Here is a 22,344-nt window from a genome sequence, read left to right as displayed (position 1 = left end):
TGTGAGAAGAGACGCAGACTCACAGGGAGGGACCGTTTGATGACAGAGGCAGAGATAGGAGCGACGCAGCCACAAGCCCAGGGCGCCGGGGCTACAGCAACCCCAGAAGCTGGAAGACAGGCGTGGAACGCATCTCTCCCCTTTCGGAGGCAGCATGGCCCTGCTGACACCTGCGCTGCGGACTTCGGGTCTCCCAAAGTGCAAGGGAAGACATGTCTGTAGGAAGATGCCCGGTTCCTGGCCCTTGACCGTGGCAGCTCTGGCAAATGCTTACAGATGGCAACGGGGACTCTGCAGCTGGGATTAAGCCAAGGACCCTGCGGTGGGAGACCCACTGGGTTACCCCATAGGCTCAACGTGGTCCCGAGGGTCCTTCTGAGAGGGAGGCAGCACAGGGAGAGTGAGAGCTGGGAAGAGAGAAGCAGGGGCTGGGAGCCAAGGCAGCCAGGTAGCCTCTAGGAGCTGGGAAAGGTGGGGAAAGGGTCCCGCCACCCCCTCCCCTCCAGCTCCAGGAGGAATGCAGCCCTGCTGACACCTTCCTTTTAGGACTTCTGAGCTCAAGAACTGTAAGAGAATCCATTTGCGTTAAGTCACGAAGCTGGCAGTTATTTTTTATAGCAGCAAGTCTCCTCCGGGTTGGGGAATGAGCCAGGCCTGGGAGAAGTCCCAGGGACGCCGTGGGAGGGGTGGGTGGGTGGGGGATGAGGACAGATGTGGTCCAGTCCCTGCAGACCCTTAAGGAAGCAGGCGGCCGAGGGCTGAGGCCGGGCTGGGCTGGATGCAGAATGGCCTGAAGGTGGCTGCTCTGCTGAGACCCGGCCTGTGGCCTTGGATGGCCACCTTCTGACAGCTGGTTCGTCTCAGAGGCGGAGACGCCGCAGGGCCCCCCTCCCTGCCAGCTCCAAGCCTTCCGCTCAGCCGGGAAAGCCACGAGGATCTGACGGCTGCCGGGGCCCTGTGGCCGATGAGAAGGACAGTGGTGTCCTGGAGGCCACCAACACCGAGACAGCCCTGGGTTGGGCTGATGGGGAGGGCGACTGTCCAGCCTGTGACCTTCTGGGCCAATGAACTGCCCTCAACAAACAAGGAAAATGATTCACTAAGGAATTCCATCAGCTGGGTGATCCCCAGAGACTTTGGGTGAGAAGACAGGTGGAGAAGAGGAAGCACGGGGAGGCAGCCAAGGGGCCGAGACGCAGTGCAGGGGGCACTGTCCCTGCTGGGAGAGGAAGCAGGGCCCCTCCTTCTGATCACAAGCGTACTAACACCAGCACGGGGTTCCGAGGACAAGCAAACACCTGCCCGATGCCCGCCGTTTGATTTGTTCTCACACTGATGGAGGCAGAGGGCGGCAGGGGGGGGGGCTCCTACCCCATTGCGTAGCCTGGGACCAGGGCTCAGAAAAGTTAGGCAAGTTACCCGAGGTCATTCAGCCTGAGGGCAGCCACCGAGATTCAATGGTAGGCCCGTTGGACCCCAAACTTGCCCCTGCCCCACCCCCACCTCCTCGCCTGTCGAGGTCCCAAGGTTTGTTTGGCACCAAGTTCCCCCTTGCCCTCCCCCCGGAGAGAAATGCTTGCTCAGACCCTGACTTAACCCCAGAGCCTCCTCAGAGACACTCGCCTGCTCCCTGAAAGATGGGAGTAATGACAGCTGGGATGATTTTGCCAAGTGGAGAGTGACACGGGACATGGCATTTTATCCTCAGGAGCAGAGAGGGATGAAGGGACGGAGAAGGCAATGCTCATTCGGGGTGCAAGGAGTTAAAACATGCTGAGCTGTCTCTTTAGATTTTTAAAGAAAGTGGCCGAGGGAGAGGCTGCCTTTCCTGACCTCATGACCTTTCAGCACCGCCCCCATAGCTGGGGGCGCACGGGGAGGGGGGGGGAGAGGCAGCTTCCTAATCACACCTGCCCAGGTTGGGGTGGGTGGCACCAAGGAGCTGTTAGCCTCCCCTGCAGCCAGGGTCCCCCGATGCATGGGGACATCTGGGGGTGCCTCTGTCCTCACCCCCATCCACTCACCTCTCCCCTACCATCAAAGAGACTTTCTGGCTCTGGCTCCATCCCCACCCGGAAGACACTGTGCTGTATGAGCTTCCTACAGCGGCTGTAACAAATGCTCACAAGCTTCATGACTTAAAACGATGCAAAAAGTATTCTATTACAGTTCGCCAGCTCAGACTCTCTCTGTCAGGGTGTCTGCAAGGCTGCCTTCCTTCTGGAGCCTCAGGGGGGTGAGGGGAGAGGGAGGACCCTTCCCTCGCCTTTTCCAGCTCCCAGGGGCCGCCTGCCTTCCTAGGTTCCTGGCCCCACATCTTTCTAGCCCCTGCGTCTCTCCTCGCATCTCTTCTCTCACTCTGACTCTGCTGCGTCTCTCTCAAAAGGACCTCTTCCAGCTTCGGGAGATGGCAGGCATCACTGGGCTGTGGCTCCATCAGTTCCAGCTCTGCCTCCATTTTCCTGTGACCTCCTCCCCGAGTTCTCATATGCTGTCCCCTCTCTGTGTCTCTCTCGCTTCTTCTAAGGACACCATCTTAAATAATTACACCTGAGACAACCCCCTTTCCAAATATGGTCGTGTTCTGAGGCCCTGGGGCTGTGGAGGTCAACGTCTCTTTATAGGGACCCAAGGGAACCTGTAACCCAGAAATCTCCGAGGATGCTCTGCAGCCCAAGGCCGAGGCAGAAGGAGATGGGAGCAGCAGCAGGTGTGGGTGGGATGACAGACTAGGGACTGTGAGGTCTGGGGACAGTGTGCGTGGGGGGAGGGGTGGGGCGTCCCGGGAGGGCTGATGGAGGCTGGGGGAGCAGAAGGCAGGGAGGCTTTGGGAGGTAGGGGGTACTGTCCGAAGCGGGACACAAGACGAAGGCGAGGATGGGAGAGGGATGCCGGGCACGATGACTAGATATCAGAGAGAGAGATTCCGGGGACGGTGAGTCACTGAATCTGCCACTGGCCAGGGGATAGGTGGGACTTGTGGCCGGGGCAAGTCTCCACAGGGCCCTGGGGGCCAGGCTGAGAACGTGGGGCTTTTTCCTAAGGACAGTAGGGGTTTATGGAAGGTATGAAGCAGGGATATGAAACAGGGGTTGGCCACCTTCAGCCCGCAGGCCAAGCCAACATCCCCTCACCTGTTACAGAGCAGGTGTACTAAGACTAGCTTTTATGGTTTTGGATTGTTGAACGAGGCCAAAGCGGAGCAATGTTTCAGGATATCCTATGAGATTCAAACTTCAGGATCCATAAAAAAGTTTCCCTGGAACCCAGCCATGCTCACTGTTGACGCATTGACTGTGGCTGCTTCTATGACCATGGGGTTGAAAAGCTGCAACCGACTGTTTGAGCCCGCAGAGCCTCAAAGGGTCCCTATCTGGCCCTTTACAAACAACGCTGGCCAACCCTTGCATGAACTAAGCAGATGTACGCTTTACAAAGTCTGCTCTGATTACAGAGTGGACAGTGAACTGGCAGTGGTCAAGGCCAAGGGGTGGGAGGCCAGTTGGGTCTTTGCCAGAGACCAGGGGAGAGACCCTGGGGCTGACCAGGGAAGATGGCGCCAGGGAAGGTGGACCGTGTCTGCCATGCTGACCTCAGGAGGTGCCCGACTCGGGGGCCGTGTGCACAGGCTCACTGAGAAGTGGGGGAGTACGTAGAGAGTGTCAGGATTTGGGCCAAGGCAGAGCAGGATGGACAGCAGATAGAGAGAGAACGTGGGCAGGAGGAGGTCAATCCCTAGGGCTTCGTGTTATGAGCGATGCAAGAGCCCTGAAAACGTTTATGTGTTGGTAGAAGGTTCGAGGGAGCAGTAGAGAGAGGGGGGAGGTGATGGATGCCCCAGATCCTACAGGAGGGAGCACAGATGGATCGCGTGCAGAGACGAAGGGCCATCGCGAGAGAAGCCAGGTGGGGGCTTGGTTCTCTGAGACAGGGCTCCGGAAGTGGGGGTGGGGACTCCCCCCAGTGGCTCTTATTCCTGAGGGAACAGGTGCGGGCTGGGCAGTGTGTGTGGAGTGAGGCTGGAGACGAGTTAGTAGACCTGGGAAACTTCTGGAAAGCCCGGGGAGGTGGTCCCCTAGTTTATTCTGGTGCGGCACACAGGGCTTGGTGGCCTGACCTAGGGAGCAAGAAGGCTGGAAAGCTGGAATGACCCAAGGCTGGGGTGGACGCAGGTTAGAAACGCAGGATCCTGGACCCCCACCCCAGCCCTGCTGAGTCGGGATCTGCATTGAAGATGGTCCCGGGGTGGAACCTTCCGACATGGGTGGTGAGGAGTGTACACTGGTGCAGCCCCTGTGGCAAACAGTGTGGCGTTTCCTCAACAAACGAAATACAGAGCTACCACCGAACCCAGCAATTCTACTTGGCATATATGTGGACAAAACTATAACGCAAAAAGATACAAGCACCCCTGTGTTCAGAGCAGCACTGTGTACCACAGTCGAGACACGGAAACCACCCAGACGCCCATCGACGGACGGATGAGTGGATTCAGAAGACGTGGTGCATGTGTGCAATGGAATCTCCCTCAGCCGTAACAAAGAATGAAATCATGCCATTTGCAACAACGCAGAAGGACCTAGAGACGATCATACGAAGTGAAACAAGCCAGAGAAAGACACATACCGTAGGATATCACTTATCTCTGGAATCTAAAATATGTCACAAATGAACACATCCATGAAACAGAAACAGGAACAGACTCATGGATATAGAGAATGGACTTGTGGTTGCCAAGAGGGAAGGGGGTGGGGGAGGGATGGAGTGGAGTTTGGGGTTAGCGGGTGCAAACTGTTATATGTAGAATGGATGCACAACAAGGTCCTGCTGTGTAGCACGACATTCAATATCCTATAACAAACCGTAATGGAAAAGAATATGAAAAAGAATATATACACATGATAAACACACACACACACACACACACACACTTATGTATATATAAACTGAATCACCTTGCTGTGTACCAGAAACAAACACAATATTATCCAAGATGTTCCTAGGCGTTCCTGTCATGGCTCAGTGGTTAACGAACCCGACTAGCATCCAGAAGGACACAGGTTCGATCCCTGACCTCGCTCAGTGGGTTAAGGATCTGGCGTTGCCCTGAGCTGCGGTGTAGGTTGCAGACGCAGCTCGGATCCAGTGTTCCTGCGGCTGTGGTGGCGTAGGATGGCAGCGGTAGCTCCGGTTCAACCCCTAGCTTGGGAACCTCCTCAGGCTGTGGGTGTGGCCCTAAAAAGACAAAAGACAAATAGATAAATAAATAGATAAAAGATGTTCCTGAGTGTAGCACACGAGGAGACGGGTCTATGATGCGCTGGGTCTAGGACAGCTGTGCTGGGGCGTGTGGCCATAGAGCGGAAGGTCTGAATGGCAGGCTTCGGAGGTGACCGTCTCAGGCGAGGATGGGGGCGTGGGGCAGGTGTGGGGCTCCGTTTCCTCGTCAGTGAGACGACTCTGATTCAGGTCTGCGAACGAGTCTGACTACAGTCTCAAAGAAGGACAGACTTTAAGAATCTTGCTTTGGCCTCAGATGTTCCCTCCAATCCTAGCTGCACCACTTGCTAATAAGCTAGTGACCTTGGACCAGGGGCTGACCCTCGTTAAGGCTGGAGCGGCCGCTCCACCTGTGTTAATAGGCAAATGAGGGGCAGCTGCTTTACAGAAAATACGAGGAAGGGCGGCTCTGCTCTCATGCTTGGTTTGAAAACATGCATTTGTTCCGAGGCCACGGATCAATTAGGGAACAGCCTGAGCATACCTTGAGCTTCGCTTTGTCCGAAAGAAACGCTAAGTAAACACAGAAAACCGCACGCGCTAAAAGCAGCTGCAGAGTCACCAGGACACGCACGCCCCTGGATCTTAGCTCATGTGTGCTACGAGCTCGCCCACCCACGTCTGGTCTTACAACCCTCCTTCCACCCTGCACAATAACTCGCCAGCTGCAACCCACCAACGCCCACTGCCACCAGCAAATTTCAGGCTCTTTCGAAGGCCAAGTACCATATTTATTGTAGCCTTTACGCATTCTTTAACCACGAATGTTCCTGAACCCGAGCAATCATCTTCATTACATGCCTCTTTTTTTTTTTTTTTGTCTTTTCTAAGGTCACACCTGTAGCATGTGGCGTTTCCCAGGCTAGGGGTCTAATTGGAGCCATAGCTGCTGGCCTATGCCACAGCCACAGCCACGCCAGCTCCGAGCCGCATCTGCAACCTACACCACAGCTCACGGCAACACCAGAATCCTTAACGCACTGAGCAAGGCCAGGGATTGAACCCGCAACCTCATGGTTCCTAGTCGGATTCATTAACCACTGCTCCACGACGGGTACTGCAGATGAGATGTTATGGCTGCTGTGATACCCTGCTTCAAAAGGCACTGGGTCCATGACCCTTCCCTTCGTTTCCTTCTGCTACTCCCACCCCCTCGACTTCTCAGAGACTCAAGGAGCAGAGGGAACAAGGGCCTGCTCCTCTTAGAGCAGAAATGACTCTGTCGTGGCCCCTTTAATTACCACCAGGGTGATGGCTAATGAATACTAAGGAGGCTGGGGCCGACGTGCATCTTAGAAGCCTTAACTTGGGACCAGAGCATCTGATGGGCATGGAGCGCGGGTGATGCTCTGAATCCGCCAAGCTCTGCCCAACCAGCCTGAGCATCAGGCACAGCCGAGCCTGCTCCCTTGTCTTCACCAGGCTCCTGGCTTCCCCAGGCCAGATGTTTGCAGGATTAATGCATGCTGATTAGGCTGAAGGAGGCAGCACAGTCCCCCGGAGCTCCCCGCAGCTTGCCTGGGCAGGTCAGGTCGAGGAAGCTGGGAAGAGGCCTCCCTGGCATCCTGCGGTGCCTGCTGTTGGCAGCTCGGCCAGGGCGGGGAGGGCCCTTCCCCTTCCCTCCCAGGCCTGGCTCAAGGTCAGAACGGGTGCCCTTTCTCCCTACCTGGGGCCAGGCTTCAGGTGGCGCTGTGTCTCTCCTGAGTCCCCAGGCTCAGGCACTCAACAGAGCCCTCCCCTGGCTCCCGGCTTGGGGTTGGGTCTCCTTTGGGAGAGTCCTGGCCATGTTTCCACTGAAGTCAGAGAACAGGCGCCAAGAACTGCTAGTGTCCAGAGATGTGCTGGGGGCTTGGGGGCAAATGCTCTAGGGGGCTGTGGGTGCAGGTGGAGAAGGAGGGTTTTTCCTTGCTCTGTGACGTTGGGCAAGTTGTCTGATCTCCCTGAGCCTCCATTTCCTCATCTATGAAATAGGGGTCATAATAATAATTATAAGAAATAAACCAGGCAGATTTAAGCACTTTACATGTGACAAGGCATCCACTCCTCTTAAACGGCCCTATGAGCTCAGAATTCATTTTATCCAAATTTGGCAGATGAAAAAGATGAAGAAATCAAGACACAGAGAGGTGAAGTCACTGGCCCAAGATCACACAGCCAGTAGGTGGCAGAGCCCCTGGAGGGTGGCCTCTAGATTTTGTGCTTTTCCCTGGCGACACTGTGGTCCCAAGGCACACTGTGAGGATGGCTCGACATAATACCTATGATGTGTTTCTTAGGGCAGGGCCTGGCATGAGGTGTGTGGTGAGCACATGCGAAGAGTTAGCGGCTGCTGGAATTACTCGTGTTATTATTACTCCCTGACTGTGTCCTGGGAGAAAGCCCTGCCCACAGCCCCCTGTCACAGTCCGTGACACTGGGCCCAAAACTCCGGTCCTGCAAGCCAGCCCAAGGAGCAGAGCCTGAGCTGCGGCTGCCCTGAGCCCCCCTCCCCTCCCCTCCGCCCATCCCAACATCTGCTCAGACCCTGGGCAAGCTGGCCCCCCAGTCCCAGGGGCCCTGACCTCTCTGGCCTTGGTCCAGCATATTCACCTCCATCCTCTCTGGCTCACCTGTGGAGGTGACTTCAGAGACACTTGGTGGGGGCACTAGACTAGAACCACGGGAATGGGCCCTGGGGACCCGCCTGTGAGCCACCATCTGGAATAGGTGTTCAGCACGGGCCGCCAGGCACCGGCTGGACCTTGGGAGCCGGGGCCTGCAGAGTTGGTCCCGATGCTTTGCAGGTGGGCTGTGGCATCGCCCCCCTGCCCCCCCAAACCTGGCCTGGCCTTGTGACTTGCCTTCACCCATAGAATGTGGTGGAATAGTCCAAAGCCCAGGCCCCAGGAGCCTTGCAGCTTCCACATTCGCCCTCTCAGACCACGGCCCCCGACCCCCAGGCCACGGCGGATGATAAACCACAGGAGACCCACAGCGCAGCTGCCCCTGCCGAGTCCAGCTCCACGGAACACAGCTGTGGGAGAGCATCCGGAAGGGACTGGCACAGAGAGGACAAAGCATGGCTGTCTAAGCGACTAAGGTTCGGGGTGCTTTTCTAGACAGCAGGAGGTAATGGACCAGAAGCTGTGGGCAGGGCCAGGCTAGGCCGGCTCCTGACCGCAGGGCCCCTGCCTGCTGTTTGTTCCCTAGGGGTCGAGGGTCAAGGAGCAGCTGCAGTGGCTGAAGCTTCTGGACGCGCTGCGCTGCGGGTCAGCCTCCAGGGCCCGTGCCCAATCTCCCCTGGGGAGACTGTCTTTCTCGGTCACTGTCCCCTGATCTATGGGCATGATGGCCTCTCCTTCCCCTGTGCCCCCACCTGCTCCCAGCCCACAGGGAGCTGGAGAATTCTCCAGCATCTCCCAGCCCCCAGGGGTGGCCTCTTGGAGCTGAACCCCCTGCTTCCAACCCCCACCCCTCCTCGAAGCCCACCCCAAGAAGGCGCTGCACCCCGGGGGACTTGGGCAGCTGGCTGGGAGCAGACCTCTTCCTTGGCTGGGGTGGGACGTTCAGAGTCACAGACTCCCTGGCCCCCCCATCGGTCAGGCAACAGAAAGTGAATCACAGCAGAGACTCCTCTGGGGGGACAAAGACACAGAGAAACCTCACACACTGAGCTCCTCCCCCACTGAGAAAGCTATGAACGGGCCTGATGGGTCTCTGAGGGGTCTGGGGAGCAGGGTGTGCTGGGCACCAAGGCAGCTCCCAGGAAGCAGGGGTCATTACCAACTCCCCAGGCATCTGTCTAGACTATTTGCCTGCCTGAGCGCAGAACTGAGTCAAGATCTAATTAGTTTTTGTGTCCTGGCTGAGAGCCAAGGTGGCGGGGGGTGGGGGTGTGTGTGTCCCCAGAAGATCTGGGGGAGGAGGAGGAAAGAGGGAGGCTCTTGGGGCAACCTGAGGTCTCCAGTCCAGCTGTGTGGGGACGGAGAAGGAACAGCTCATTTTCATGCATTGAAATAGCCCCTGATAAAAAGCATATGTGCCTCTGCTGGGGACCACGCCCCCCCTTCCCCAAGGACCTCGGGCATCACCCGCCCACCGCCGTATGGCCATCTCTGTGCATTCGTTACCAGGGATTCATGCCAAATTCAACTACGTCAATTTCGGGTGATGGATGATCAAACCCTTCCTAATTTGCATGTTAAGTTACCTTCGCGGTGGAAATAAATTGCCTCAGTTCATCAAAGAAGAGCTTTGCTCTGGAGCCTTTCACGAAAGGCAGCGGCGAGGCTTCATCTGCATGTTCTGTTCTGCGCTCTGGGGAGTCTGGGCGGACTTGGCCACTTGTCCCCAGGGCTGTGGACACTGGTTGTGGAAAATTCTCAGTTGCTGGAAAGTGGGGGGGGGGGTGGGAGGAGAGGATGTGGCTTGCGTGCACACTTGTGTGATCGAGACTGTTCCGTGCAAGGGGGTCCACGTCCATCACTCCACCCCTGACGTGCAGCATGACCCTGGATGTGTCACTTTACCCCCTGGCCTCAGTTGCTGCATTTATAAAATGAGAAAGCCTAATAGCAGCCTCCTCCTACCGCCCAGTGAGAATTAAACTCCGTAACGAGGCCTCATGTGTGCACCTGCATGGCGGGTCATGCTGGGTGCCCACACGTGGACCCCTCCCCATAGATGGACCCCCCCCCCCCACGAGTACTCTTCCTGCTGCACTAGGGTCAGCAGAAGTGAGGACACAGGGAGCAGCTCGTGCCCTAGCTTCGGCGGGAACCCATGGCTTCATGGAAACGTCCTTCCGGCCCCGTCCCCAAGGTTCTCAGGGCTGGGAAGCCTCGGGGTGATGCTATGAACCCCAAGGACACGAGGGGACTCAGTGGCGATCCAAGAGGATAGACAAGAGAGGGAGACACAGGGCCTGGCAACGACCCCCACCCCCCCAGCCATATCCCGAGATGCTCAGCCTGATGAGGGAAATACCATGAAATCTACCCGGATCTTGGGGTCTTGGCCTTCCCCGTGCCAAGAACGCAGCATAACCTGGAACCTGACAAAATCCAAGCGGTGCTGGATGGAGACTCAGGGAGCCAGGGCTTGAATTCTAATTCTGACAACTTGCGCCCCGTCTCCAGCAAAAGTTCTCCTCTTAAGCCTACAGCTGTAAGACGGGGCTTGGTCCAGGGACCAGGGAGCCATCCTGTGACTGTGTGACTCCCCCAAAGCCTTGGAGGCATGTCCCCCAGCCTCTACTGCATCAGCTCGAGTCCACCAAGGTGATACCTACCATCCATCTCCAGCTAGTGGGGGGCCCACCCCCTTTCTCCAAGCCAGGACCCATTAGTGAGCAATAAGGAAATAGGTTACTATGGAAACTGAGATAGCCAGTGTTTTAGAGACTCTTGGTCCTTTTCTTCCCTTCTCTCCCCTTACATTTTGAACTTACTCATCTTAATTGACATAATTATTGCAACGTCACCCCGAGGTTCGGGGAGCCAGCTGTGTCCTGCTCCGCCCACCACCTGCCCTGGCCCCCCCGGGGCTCTCCGGGCGGCATCTCTGCCTCCTGCCACCTGTCTCCTGGCTTCTCCTGTCACTCGCCGGCCAACCCTGAGGCCGTGACTGTGGTTGATCGCCTCAGGTCCAGGAAGGACCCGTCCTAAAGAGGGGGAGGGCACAACCCTGGGGTGGGGGCTGGGCGAGGCTTCAGGGCCCCAGGACCCTCTCAGGAGGCACCTGTGGGGACCCAGCTGGGGCTGCTCCAGGTAACAAAGAACCCCTTCCAACTGTGGCCTCGGCTCTCCACCAATGCTTTAAAAAGCAGGACTGCCCAGAGAAGACCAGAGGACAGTGTTGCCATTCTGGGAGCTGGCACCTCCCAGGGTCCTCAGGCCCCTATCCTCGTCTGAGCCACGGGGCTGTCACACCTGCCTGGCTTGTCCCACACCGAGGACCAAATGCAGCACTGACAAAAGCAACTCTGTGTCCTGGGAAGGACGATCTACTTGGGGCAGGAGAGACCCCCAGAGGGGCCAGTGTGTGGCCAGCCACCTCTGCCCTTCCCTCCCCCCCATGCCAGGCCCCTGAGCCCGGCTCTGGCCGGGAGGGCTTCGGGTACACGGGTGCCCTGCTCTACAGCACTGGTTCTCAAGGGAGGTGACATAGCCCCCTGCCCCTGCGCCAGGGCACCGCTGGCAGCCTCTGGAGACATTTCTGGTTGTCACTTTGTGTGGAGGGGTCTAGTAGCTCTTAGTGGAGGCCGGGGAGGCTGCCCCTCACACCAAGGAATTACACACCCGCCCCCAAATGCTCAGGCTGAGAACCCCGCTCCCAATACTGCCTTCCTTACTGGCCACTCGGGGGTGTGGGTGGAGGGTCCCTCAAATGCCGCTCCTACCCCACCGTTGGGGGCCTCCCTGTGCACACAGGCGGGGTGGGGTGGGCAACTCCCTGCAGCCTCCCTCCTGCCCTGGGACCCTCAGCAGTGGGAAGAGGGGCCTCCGGGTCAGGGGGAGGACAGCACGCTTGGCTGGGGGCCTCTTCCTCCTCCTGGCCCCCCTCCCCCCTCCCTCCCCGAGGATTATGACATTTCTAAACTCGTTAACTTTTAATTACTACCTTCCTTCTGCCTGAGTACACTGGCTCCATGCCACGTACATCTCTATTAAAATTCAATTTATGCCCATCATAACTAATTCCTTCACTTCAGCTTTCTTACCCGCAGCCTTCAATTTTCAGACAAGATGTCCAAACTCGCGGCCGAATCGGAATAAATCTCCAAAGAGGCTGGTAATGGGCAGATGGGCTCTGGCTTTGTTGAGGAAGAGAAGCCCAGATGTCTCGGGAGGGTCCAACGAGGCCCGGGGCCAGAAAGAATAAGGTGCAGAGGAGGGGAGGCGGGATTTGGGATTTATTCGGTGGCTTCCAGGCCACCCTTTCCATTTATAGAGCCACTGATCAAACCCTTCCACTGTTTGATCTCAGGAACATTGACAACCCCGGGAGGTTTGATGGTTGCCACTTGACAGATCGGGACGTTGAGGCAGGGACGGGGTCGTTTGCCCAAAGGCTTACAGTGCATGAGAGTCGTGACTGAGATTCGTACTCGGGGGATGCTGATGCCGAAGCCTGAAAGATCAGGTGGAAAGGATGTGTTGGCACAGCCCAGGTGCAGGAGAGAGGTGGGCAAAAGGGCGGCGACGTTAAATAGCAGAGACCGTCCGTAAATCCCACCCCCAGCCTCCCGGCGAAGGGGGATCCGTGAGAGAAGAGGCCGGCAAGAGGGGCAGACACGGGTTATATGCGTGGGGTCTTGCGTGCCCCGACCCATATCCTCCAAAGACCGCCCACCACCTGCGGGATGCAGCCCAGAACGTTCTTCTTGGCATTCACGGCCCTCCCGCCACCGTCTTGTACCAGCTGGGTGTCCCCCGCTCCGCGTGTCAGCTGGTCCCCCACCATCGTGCTCCTCCCCACCTCTGCCTCTCCGGTCCCTTCTGAGGAAGCCCTGTGCTCACTGGCTCCGCGGCCGCATCCTTCACGCCCTCCTCGACCGGCCCATCCCCACACTCCTCCGGCCACCAGACACCTACGGCCCTAAATCTTGCTGGTGGTTGTTAGGATCCAGCAGGCAGTGGACACAGTTGGCCACTTGGTCATTCTCGAAACACCCTCTTTCCTTCCATGACGCCCCAGTCCTTCCTCCGTCTTGGCCTCTTGGCTGCGTTCAGCTGGGCTGGTTTTCATGTTCATCTTCGGGGATCCTAAGGCTCTCTCCGCTGATGCTGGGTCTGCTCTCTCATGCCCCCATCCCTGCAGTGTCACGGTCACGCTGGCCTCAGTGATGCCTAAATCAAGCTCTTCAGCTCGGGCTTTTCTGCTCACCCACTTGCCTGCTGGATGTCTCTACCTGATGTCTCGCCAACCATCCCAAACCAGGCACAGTGACGTCCCACAAACCCCCGCACTTCTGGGGCTCCCTTCATCGCCTGTCCCACCCTCTACCTTCCTCCCTCACCTGCCGTGTCCAGCTAATCGAGTCCAGTCAATTCCACCTCCTAAATATGTCCAGACCCATCCATCCACCCCTCCCACCTCCACTACCCCCAAGATGGCCCAAGCCATCACCGGCTCCCAGTGCGACTGACCAGCCCAGCTCCTGACTGCCCTCCTCCAGTCTACGTCCCACCTACATGCCTGGCTAAACCTTTCATATATTTTTTATTGATTTATTTAGGCTGTGCTGGTGGCACGCAGACGTTCCGGGCCAGGGATCGAACCTATACCACAGCAGCGACCAAGCCACGGCAGTGACAATGTCAGATCCTTAATCCGCTGAGCCACCAGGGAATTTTAAATGGACATCCGATCCTGTCCCTTCCCGGTGGAGGGCTCCGTACAGTTTTTGGCTGAAGATGAGAGCATCTCAAGACAGAGGATAAGCCCCCCTTGGTTGGCCCCGTCCACTTCTCCAGCATCCCGCCTGCCTCGGCTGCCTGGTCTGCGCTCAGTGCTTCCACCTCCACGTCTGTACCCACTGATCCCTGGGTACCCTGCCCACCGCCAGCCCCAGCTAACTCTACTCATCGCCACTTGCCAGCTGCCCCACAAATGTCTTCTTTGGCCTGTGTTTCCCCTGGAGAGCATTTATCAAGACTGGCGTCCAGTAACACCTGCATAAATATTTAATTCTGCCTCTCCTCTGGACTGTAGGCTCTATGAGGGCAGGGATCTTCCTGTCTCATTTAACACAAAGTCAGCCCCCTACCCCATGCCTGCCATGGCGCCTGCTGTCTTAGGAAGGCTGCCTCCCATTCACTGCCCATCCACACCCACAGCTCTCCCCATCCTGTTTTCCAGAGGATGCTGGAAACTCCTCCAGGGCACTCTCCTGGCCTCAGAGCACCTGCTGTCGCTCCTTGGTCCAGGCACTTACAGGCCATGAGTGCACACCTTGCTTCTGGGCTGGAACAAACATTTCCCAAGGGCGGCTGGGAGGGCGGGGCTTAGGGGGTAGGGGAAGGGCTGGCACTGCCCTTGGGTCTTGTTCTCCTCGCCTGGCTCTGTGCCAGGCAGGCGGAAGCTCCTGCATCTCTGCCTGGAGAGAGGATTAGCATTTTCCGACCCTCCCTTCATCGGCCTGGGAGGAAGAAGGCCTGGTTCGTCTTAGTTCTACAACTTCAGACCTTGGGCAGGGATCTGAACCACGGAGCTGCAGCCTGTGTGTATCGTGGTGCCTTCGCTGACGATGTGCTCAAAGATCCGGCACTGAGAACAAGAACCTAAATGAGAGGCTGGCCCGGGGCCAATGGCAGGGCGGATGGCCGTTTGGAGGGTTTGCTGCCAAGAGACATTTAAAGCAGGGCCTGGCCTCTACTCTACTCCATGTGTTGGCCATAAAAGCTTCTCTATAGTGGTTGAGAAGGCTGGCTGGGGCCATGCCCGGAAAGCTGGGCCCTGGTGGTGCCACCGCCCTGGGAGGGGACAAACGTGGTGGGACAGCTCAGAACAGGGGAGGGGACACTTGGCTTGGGGTCTGAAAGATCCTGGGTGAAACCTGACTCTCTAGGTTTGGCTGTGTGGCCTCGGGCAAGTCTCTGAACCTCTCTGAACTGTGATTCCTAGCTTTGAGGCAGAGATGGCCCAGAACCACTGCCGGTAAGAGCTTGGCTTGGTTCCTGGCACCCACGCCACACGTGGCCTCTGGGAAGCCTGCCAGCCTCTGCCTCCCTGGCCTCCGCTGTCTTCCCCCAGTCCTAAGGGAGGCTGAGGGAGAAGGCAGGACGAGGCAGCTGGCCAGGGAGTTTCTCTTCATCTTCTCCTCTGCAGAATTTCTTTTTTTTTTGTCTTTTGTCTTTTTGTTGTTGTTGTTGCTATTTCTTGGGCCGCTCCCGCAGCATATGGAGGTTCCCAGGCTAGGGGTTGAATCGGAGCTGTAGCCACCGGCCTACGCCAGAGCCACAGCAACACGGGATCCGAGCCGCATCTGCAACCTACACCACAGCTCATGGCAACGCCGGATCGTTAACCCACTGAGCAAGGGCAGGGACCGAACCCGCAACCTCCTGGTTCCTAGTCGGATTTGTTAACCACTGCCACGACGGAAACTCCAGAATTTCTTTTTCTTTTTTCTTTTTTGCTTTCTAGGGCCAAACAGGTGGCATATGGAAATTCCCAGGCTAGGGGTCGAATGAGAGTTATAGCTTCTAGCCTACACCACAGCCACAGCCACAGCCACAGCCACAGCAATGCGGGATCTGAGCCATGCCTGCAACCTACACCAGAGATCTCGGCAGTGCTGGATCCCTGACCCACTGAGCGAGGCCAGGGAACAAACACGCATCCTCATGGATACTAGTTGAGTTTGCTTCTGCTGCACTACAAAGGGAACTCCCATCTCTGCAGAATTCCAAAGGCTACAGCCGCTCTGCAGGAGTCCCCTGTTTTAGCGACTGCACGCAAGCGTCTTTGCCTTGACTGGGCTTTCTGCTCCCTGCCACTGAGCCTGTGTGGTTCCCGAGGCCATACCTCCACCACAAAGGATGTCCAACTGGCAGCGGGGCTGAGACCCAGCCAGGGCCAGCCAGATGCCTGGCCTGGCTCACCTGAGTTCCCTCCATACAGCTGCTCTTCACGCCAAGCAGGGCTGGTCTGGGCCTCGAGGGCAGGACTCAACCTCGACCAGAATCACTCTCTCGGGCTTGCCCCCCAGAAGGTCTGAGGGGCTCCTGTCTTCTTCCCTCTTGGGCCAGAATGACACACAGTGACAAGAACGGGACAGAGGGATCCTGCTCGGGAACCAGTGTGCATCTGTGCTGAAAGGACAGAACACACCCCAGGGGACAGACCTCGGATCTGCCACATGCTCCCTGGATGAGCCCAGCCCCGTTCTGGAACTTCTCTGAGTCTGAGGTTCCTTGTTTGCAAAACAAGAGTAATAACACCTCCTAGCATTGCTGTGAGATGATGGATATTAAATTCTCTCTCTCTCTCCTTTTTTAAGGGCCGTACCTGTGGCATATGGAAGTTCCCAGGCTATGGATCGAATCACAACTATAGCTGTTGGTCTACGCCACAGCCACAGCAACAACAGATCTGAGCTGCGTCTGAGACCTACACCATAGCTCACAGCAACACTGGAGCCTTAGTCCACAGAGTGAGGCCAGGGATTAAATTCGCGTCCTCATGGATACCAGTCAGGTTTGTTCCAAGACGGGAACTCCTGGGTATTAAATTCTTGAGACCAAGTGAACCTGGATAAACCGTAATTCTTCTTTGACGTGCATGGCCCATTATGTGTGGGAATCTGTGGGTGTGTCTAGCTGATTTGTTTTTCCGATTTGACTTTTAAGTGTGAGAATGATTACGAGGGACAGCATTCCCAGGGCGGGACAAAATAATTGGGTTGATGACTTTTCCAGGACAGTGGCCACAGGACAGGAGGGTCATGTCCATCCGCCTTCCTCCCCCATCGCCACTGCCTGACCTGCCATTTCTTGAGCTGGTCAGGCGGTCTCCATCCACGCAGCCCTGGCTGGTGGCATGGATGCAAAGGGAGGCTGAACTGATTCCACCAGGAGAGATGCCCACGCCCCCGCCCCGCCACGGGAGGGAAGGGGAAGGAGTGAGGGAGAGCCAGGGATGGATGAGGTTCCAGGGCAGTACAAGAGGGCCTGACCCGTATGTGAGTTACCACCCTAGAGTCCGGAAGGTACACAAATGCATTTACATGCTTTGCACGCTCGTAACCATTACACACGCATATGTGACTTGGAGAATCTTACAGACACGGAGCCCCACGACTCCTCAGGAGGAGACACGTTCATCCACACGCGAGATCTCTGGCAGGTTTGCTATTGGTTCTATTACTATATGGAGACAGACACCTTGTACAATCCTAACAGGACTATTTATTTCATGTCTATTGCTCCCAAGACTGGATGTGTCCCATAGACTCTGATGTAATCATCGCTGTAAGTCTCTAAAATAGGCATTACTGTATCCAATACCAAAATGAGAACACAAGCTCAGGGTGGCTACATTTTTCTGCCCCAAATCACAGAGCTAGTAAGTGGTAGGAGCCTGATGGCATTCAAGTGGGCTCAACCTCAAAGTCCAGGCTGTCTCCACTCTGCCCTGATGGATGGATTTGGACCCATGAACTCGCCAGAGTCCCTGGTACACAGAAGGATGCAAAGGCTTTCCTTTGTGCAGATCACACACATACACACACACACACACACACACACACACTCACCCCTCAGGCCCATTCTGGTACAGATCCCACCAAGAATAAAGATCCTTGGAGACTGAATGCAAATGCAAAATTCTCCCCTTGGAGACAGGCTGGGAGACACAGTGAAATTTAACGGCAGCGCTTTCAATCTTATGTTCTCTCAACTCGCTGCATCAATTCCACCATCTTTCTGCGCGAAAATTGGATATTATCACCCGACACAAAACCTGGTGTTTGCAAGTGATAAGAAGTCCTCAGCAGAAAGCAGTAGTCAGAAAACCATGGCATGAGAAGCTGGCTAACCTCTCTCACATGGGATTTCAGTATGCATTTAGTCAAAAGGTGACACGGGAACATTTTGTTGAGCCAAAAAGCAAGAAAATACTAGAAATCCAATGGGGACATGTAAAGAGAACTCAAGATCCAGCTTGAAGACATTCCATTGGCCAACTTTACGTTACCGTAAGCATCACAACGAATAATGGCAGGAGTGAATTAAAACATACTAAAGAGGAAAAATTATCCATGAGTTCACACTGATGCTAAATTATTTTAAAGAGGGTGAGAAAGGAAAGATGTTTTTTCTTTTCTTTTTTTTTTAACAAGAGTGCCAACTAATAAAAATAAAAGGAATGATAAAAAAAATCTGCTTATTATAACCACCTCGGTAATACCTGACTCAGGTGAGACCCATCAATGGGTATGAAACCACAGGGTGGGAGATTCCAGGGGAGAAGAATTCACGACGGTCTCAAGTTACCATCCAAAGGAGAGGGGATAATTCAGTCCCTTGACAATGGAGAAATCTGGTGGACATCACCTTGACGGGTTGATTAAACCTACCGGCATCTGGCAACTTTAAGTGTGAAGTGTTGAGAGGAATGTACATCTACGTAATATTCTTGCCCAAAAGACCAATGTAATTATGAGACCATAACTGGACAAATCTCCATCGGGGAACATTTTGAAAAACCAACCAAACCCATAAAAATAGAATGCCATGAAAGACAGGAAAAAACAATGAAAAATAGTTCCAGATGCAAGGAGTCTAAAGAGTCACGCCAGCTAAATCCCATGTGTGGTCCTTGATAGGCTCCTGCATTGAACAACAACAATAAAAATATCCACCAGGGATATAACTGGGATAAATGGAGACATCTGAATGTGGACTATGTATCAGACGGTAGTATTGTATCAACGTGCAGTTTCCTGAGTGTGAAAATTGTGTGGTAGTTCTGTAGGAAAATGCCTTGTTCTTTAGAAATACCACTTAGGGGTGAAGTGACATGATGCCTGCAGCTAACCCTAAACTAATTCAGCAAAAATGGTGCCTGGGTATATGTGTGCCTAGAGAGAGCAAGAGAGAGTGCAAATGATACAAAGTGTTAACAACTGGTGAATGCTAAGAGGTATACAGGTGTTTATGGTACTCTCTTACAATTTTTTGCAAGATCTGAAAATTGTCGAAATTAAGAGAAAAGGAAGAAGGAAGGAAAAAGTACCTGTTGTGAGCAAGGTCCTCACTGGGGGAAGGGGTGGTGAAGTGGACATAGGTGGCTTCTCTCTGCTCCACTGCTCTTTTCTGCTAATAGCTCTGCTATTCTGCTAATAGCTCTCATTCTACCACGTGGCTCTAGTGGGAGGGCTGCCGCACCCAGTCCTGTGGCTGGGAGTAGACACATGATGCAGGCCTGGCCCATCACGCCTTCCATGCAGCTGCCCTCCAGGATTGGTCAGGGCAAATCCAAGCTGGGCCAATCAGAATCCTTCCCTGGGACTTTCTACATGAAACTCCCAATGGAAGTTCCCTCTACTCTGAAATCATGTGGCTGTAAGCCTGTGACTCCTGAACTTCTCACCGTCACTGCTCTTAGGAGAACAAAGCCTGAACTCAGAGGTGGGCACTGCTGAGTAATGCAGAGGGGAGAGGGCCTGGCAGTATCAAGTTCTCAGTTCTAAGTCCTGAGGTTCCTGGGACCCTCAAGCCAAGGTACCTGTGGCTCTCACTTTGTTCTGTGGTTTACTTGCAGGGTCTTATTGTAAATAATTAGAGGGTATTATGGGATGTATCATGGCCCGTCACAAAGGGCAGAAGAGACAGTATGAAGTGTGTGTCTGTGTGTGTGTTTAAGAGAGAGGGTGAGGCTTATTGAGAATGTACACGTGTATTATCAGAAGGCTTTCCCAAAGAGCTGGAGCCCCTGCAGGAGAGAGAAAAAATGCTGAAAGAGATAATATTCCAGTGGAGGAGACAGGACCATTGGGACAAAGGCAAAAAAGAAGGCACACATAAGACACTGTCCTGGGACCTGTGCTGTGAGCGTCCTGGTTGGTGGGAGCCTGTTACCTCACATGGGCCTGGCAGGAGGTAAGGCAGATGCTCTCAGGAATGGACCATGAAGAGTCTTGAAGGCCACACGAAGGAGGGCAAAGCTCTCCTTGTGGGTACAGCAAAAAATTTTTTGGCCACACCCGAGGCATGTGGAAGTTCCTAGGCCAGGGACTGAACCCGGGCCACAGCAGCAACTGGAGCCATGGCAGTGACAATGCCAGATCCTTAAACTACTGAGCCACCAGGGAACTCCTTAACTTACTGAGCCACCAGGGAACTCCCTGCAGCACATTTTTGATGACAGAAAAATCTGACTGACTTGTACTCAGGTACGTGACAGTCACCACGCCATAGCAGCAGCCTTCTTGTGGTGAGGCGGCAAGAGGATGAGTTTCCCGAACACGAGTTTATTTACGTCTCCCCAAATAACTTCCACCCAACCAAGCTCCTACATGGAATATCTGCATCCTCCCCAGAGCTTGATTTTCTAGAACTTGCAGAGCACTGTCAGCAGAAAGATGCTTAGGGCAGCCACGGAGGAGGCGGTGGCAACAGGCTTTCTTCAATAGAGGCTGTGTAGTGGGTGGTCAAGAATTCAGGCCCTGTAGTCGTCTGATTTATAGGTGCAGCCCCACTCAACAACCTGACCTGAGATGGACTGTTGAAGCTCCCTAAGCTTCAGTTTGCTCATCTGTACAATGGAAAAAACAGTTGGACCTCCTCATAGGAGCGCTGGCAGAGTTCGGTGAGAGACTCCCAGAGCGCCCATCATAACGTCTGCCACATAACAAATTCTTTTTCCGTTGAGTGATTATTAGCAGTATTATTATTGCTTTTGAAGCATATGGAGGTTCCCAGGATAGGGGTCAAATCGGAGCCACAGCTGCCAGCCTACCCCACAGCCACAGCAATGCCAGATCTGAGCTGCATCTGTGACCTACACCACAGCTCGTGGCAACACCAGATCCTTAACCCACTGAGCAAGGCCAGGGATCGAACCCGCAACCTCATGTTTCCTAGTCGGATTTGTTTCCACTGTGCACCACGACGGGAACTCCCATCAGTGATTACTGTTATTCTGACCTTCTTCAACGGCTGGACCCTGACAACCACAAGGATGCCTCCAGGGAGAGGGAGCTGACTGTGCCCCAAGGCAGCCCATTCCATCACTGGGTAATCTGATCCTGAGCTGAGCCGGAAACTGATTCTGCGGAACGCCCACCCTCACGTCCTTGCAGTTTCAGGCACCAAGAGAATGGCTGTGAACCAGATAAAGAACCACCTCTCCTCTTCCTGGGACCTCCAACTCCCAGCCAGCAGAAGTCAAGGGCAAGGACACCACTAACTGGGAGGCGAGCCATCGGTGTGCTCTTGGGGTGCCAGAGAGCATGCAGGAACAGCTCTGGGCTCCAAAGATAAACCCACTGAAAGCCACACAGGACTTGCTCAGAGAGGCCCCTCTGGTCTCCTGGTGGATCCCTGGAGAACAAGTCCCACAGTGGCCAGCACCGGAGGGCCTCCAGCTTCCTGGTCCAGGTCTCTCACCATCCCCGGGGCGGGGTGGGAAGGGGGGGGCAGTCCTCCTGCCTGGCCCCTGCTGCTCCCTCCTTGGCCAAAGTGGCCACACCCACCAGCCCGTCCAGTCCAGGGCGGGGAGCAGAAGGAACCTGGACGTGGCGGTAACCCCAAACTCTGGCCTCCCTGATTCATGAAGAAAAGGATGGCTTTCTGGAAAGGACAGCCCTCAAGCAATTAAATCCCCCTCCACTCATTTGCCTTCCTGTCGCAGGTGGCAGATTTGTAGCAGCGTCCCCAGGGCAAGACAATCTTGTCCTCCCCCCACGAAACCGATTATGCGCATCAGGCCTGGGGATTAGGTCGCCAGGCACAGGGTGGGAGCCAATGAAAGAGGCTGAGATGGGGTCGGGGGTCGGAGCAGGAGGGAGGAGGGCTGGGAGGAAGGCTGGAGGAGTAGCTCACACTTCTAGCAGCAAACCCGGCCTCGCTTATTAGACCCTGTGCCCTCTCTCGCTCTCTCTCTCTCTCTCCTTTTCCCCACGTGGCATTGTCCTTGGGCCCCTGAAGGGCCAGCCCAACTTGGAGCTCAGTACAAGGGTGCAGGGAATGGAGATAAGCCCAAAGGCCCTGGGGATCCCCCCTCCATGTTCCCTTAAATTGCGCCCCGAAATAGCATCTGTCCCTCCCTTAAGGATCCCAGATTGCCACCTGCCCCGCTCCCTCCATTGCACCCAGGCTCCCTGGAGAGAGCAGGGTTCTTCTCAGTGGGGATCTGGCCACAGCCGTGGCCACAGCCTAGCTGCTGGCAGTGAGCTCCCCTGCCCCATCATCCCCTCTGCCCTGTCCACTGTGGCACGGGCCACCCTGTCTGGGCAGCGCCCCCGCCCACCCCTCCGGTGCTCAGCAGGGCGGGGTCTTCTCACCCTGGGGCAGGGCCGCCTTGGCCCCCCACTTCTGCCACCCAGCCTCCCAGGAGCTCCTCCAAACTGCCACACAG

At 55.5% G+C, this 22,344-nt stretch overlaps 1 protein-coding gene across 2 annotated transcripts in view; it reads right to left on the bottom strand.

The window, feature by feature from the left end:
* Positions 1–22,344, bottom strand: part of SDK2 (sidekick cell adhesion molecule 2) — a 287,007-nt gene that overhangs the window by 130,956 nt on the left and 133,707 nt on the right. The gene's annotated exons all lie outside the window — the stretch shown is intronic.

The sequence above is a fragment of the Phacochoerus africanus genome, chromosome 14 (genome assembly GCF_016906955.1).
Source record: "Phacochoerus africanus isolate WHEZ1 chromosome 14, ROS_Pafr_v1, whole genome shotgun sequence".
Taxonomy (NCBI): Eukaryota; Metazoa; Chordata; class Mammalia; order Artiodactyla; family Suidae; genus Phacochoerus; species Phacochoerus africanus.
Note: the sequence above shows the minus strand (reverse complement) of the source record. Positions and strands in the feature narration are given on the sequence as shown.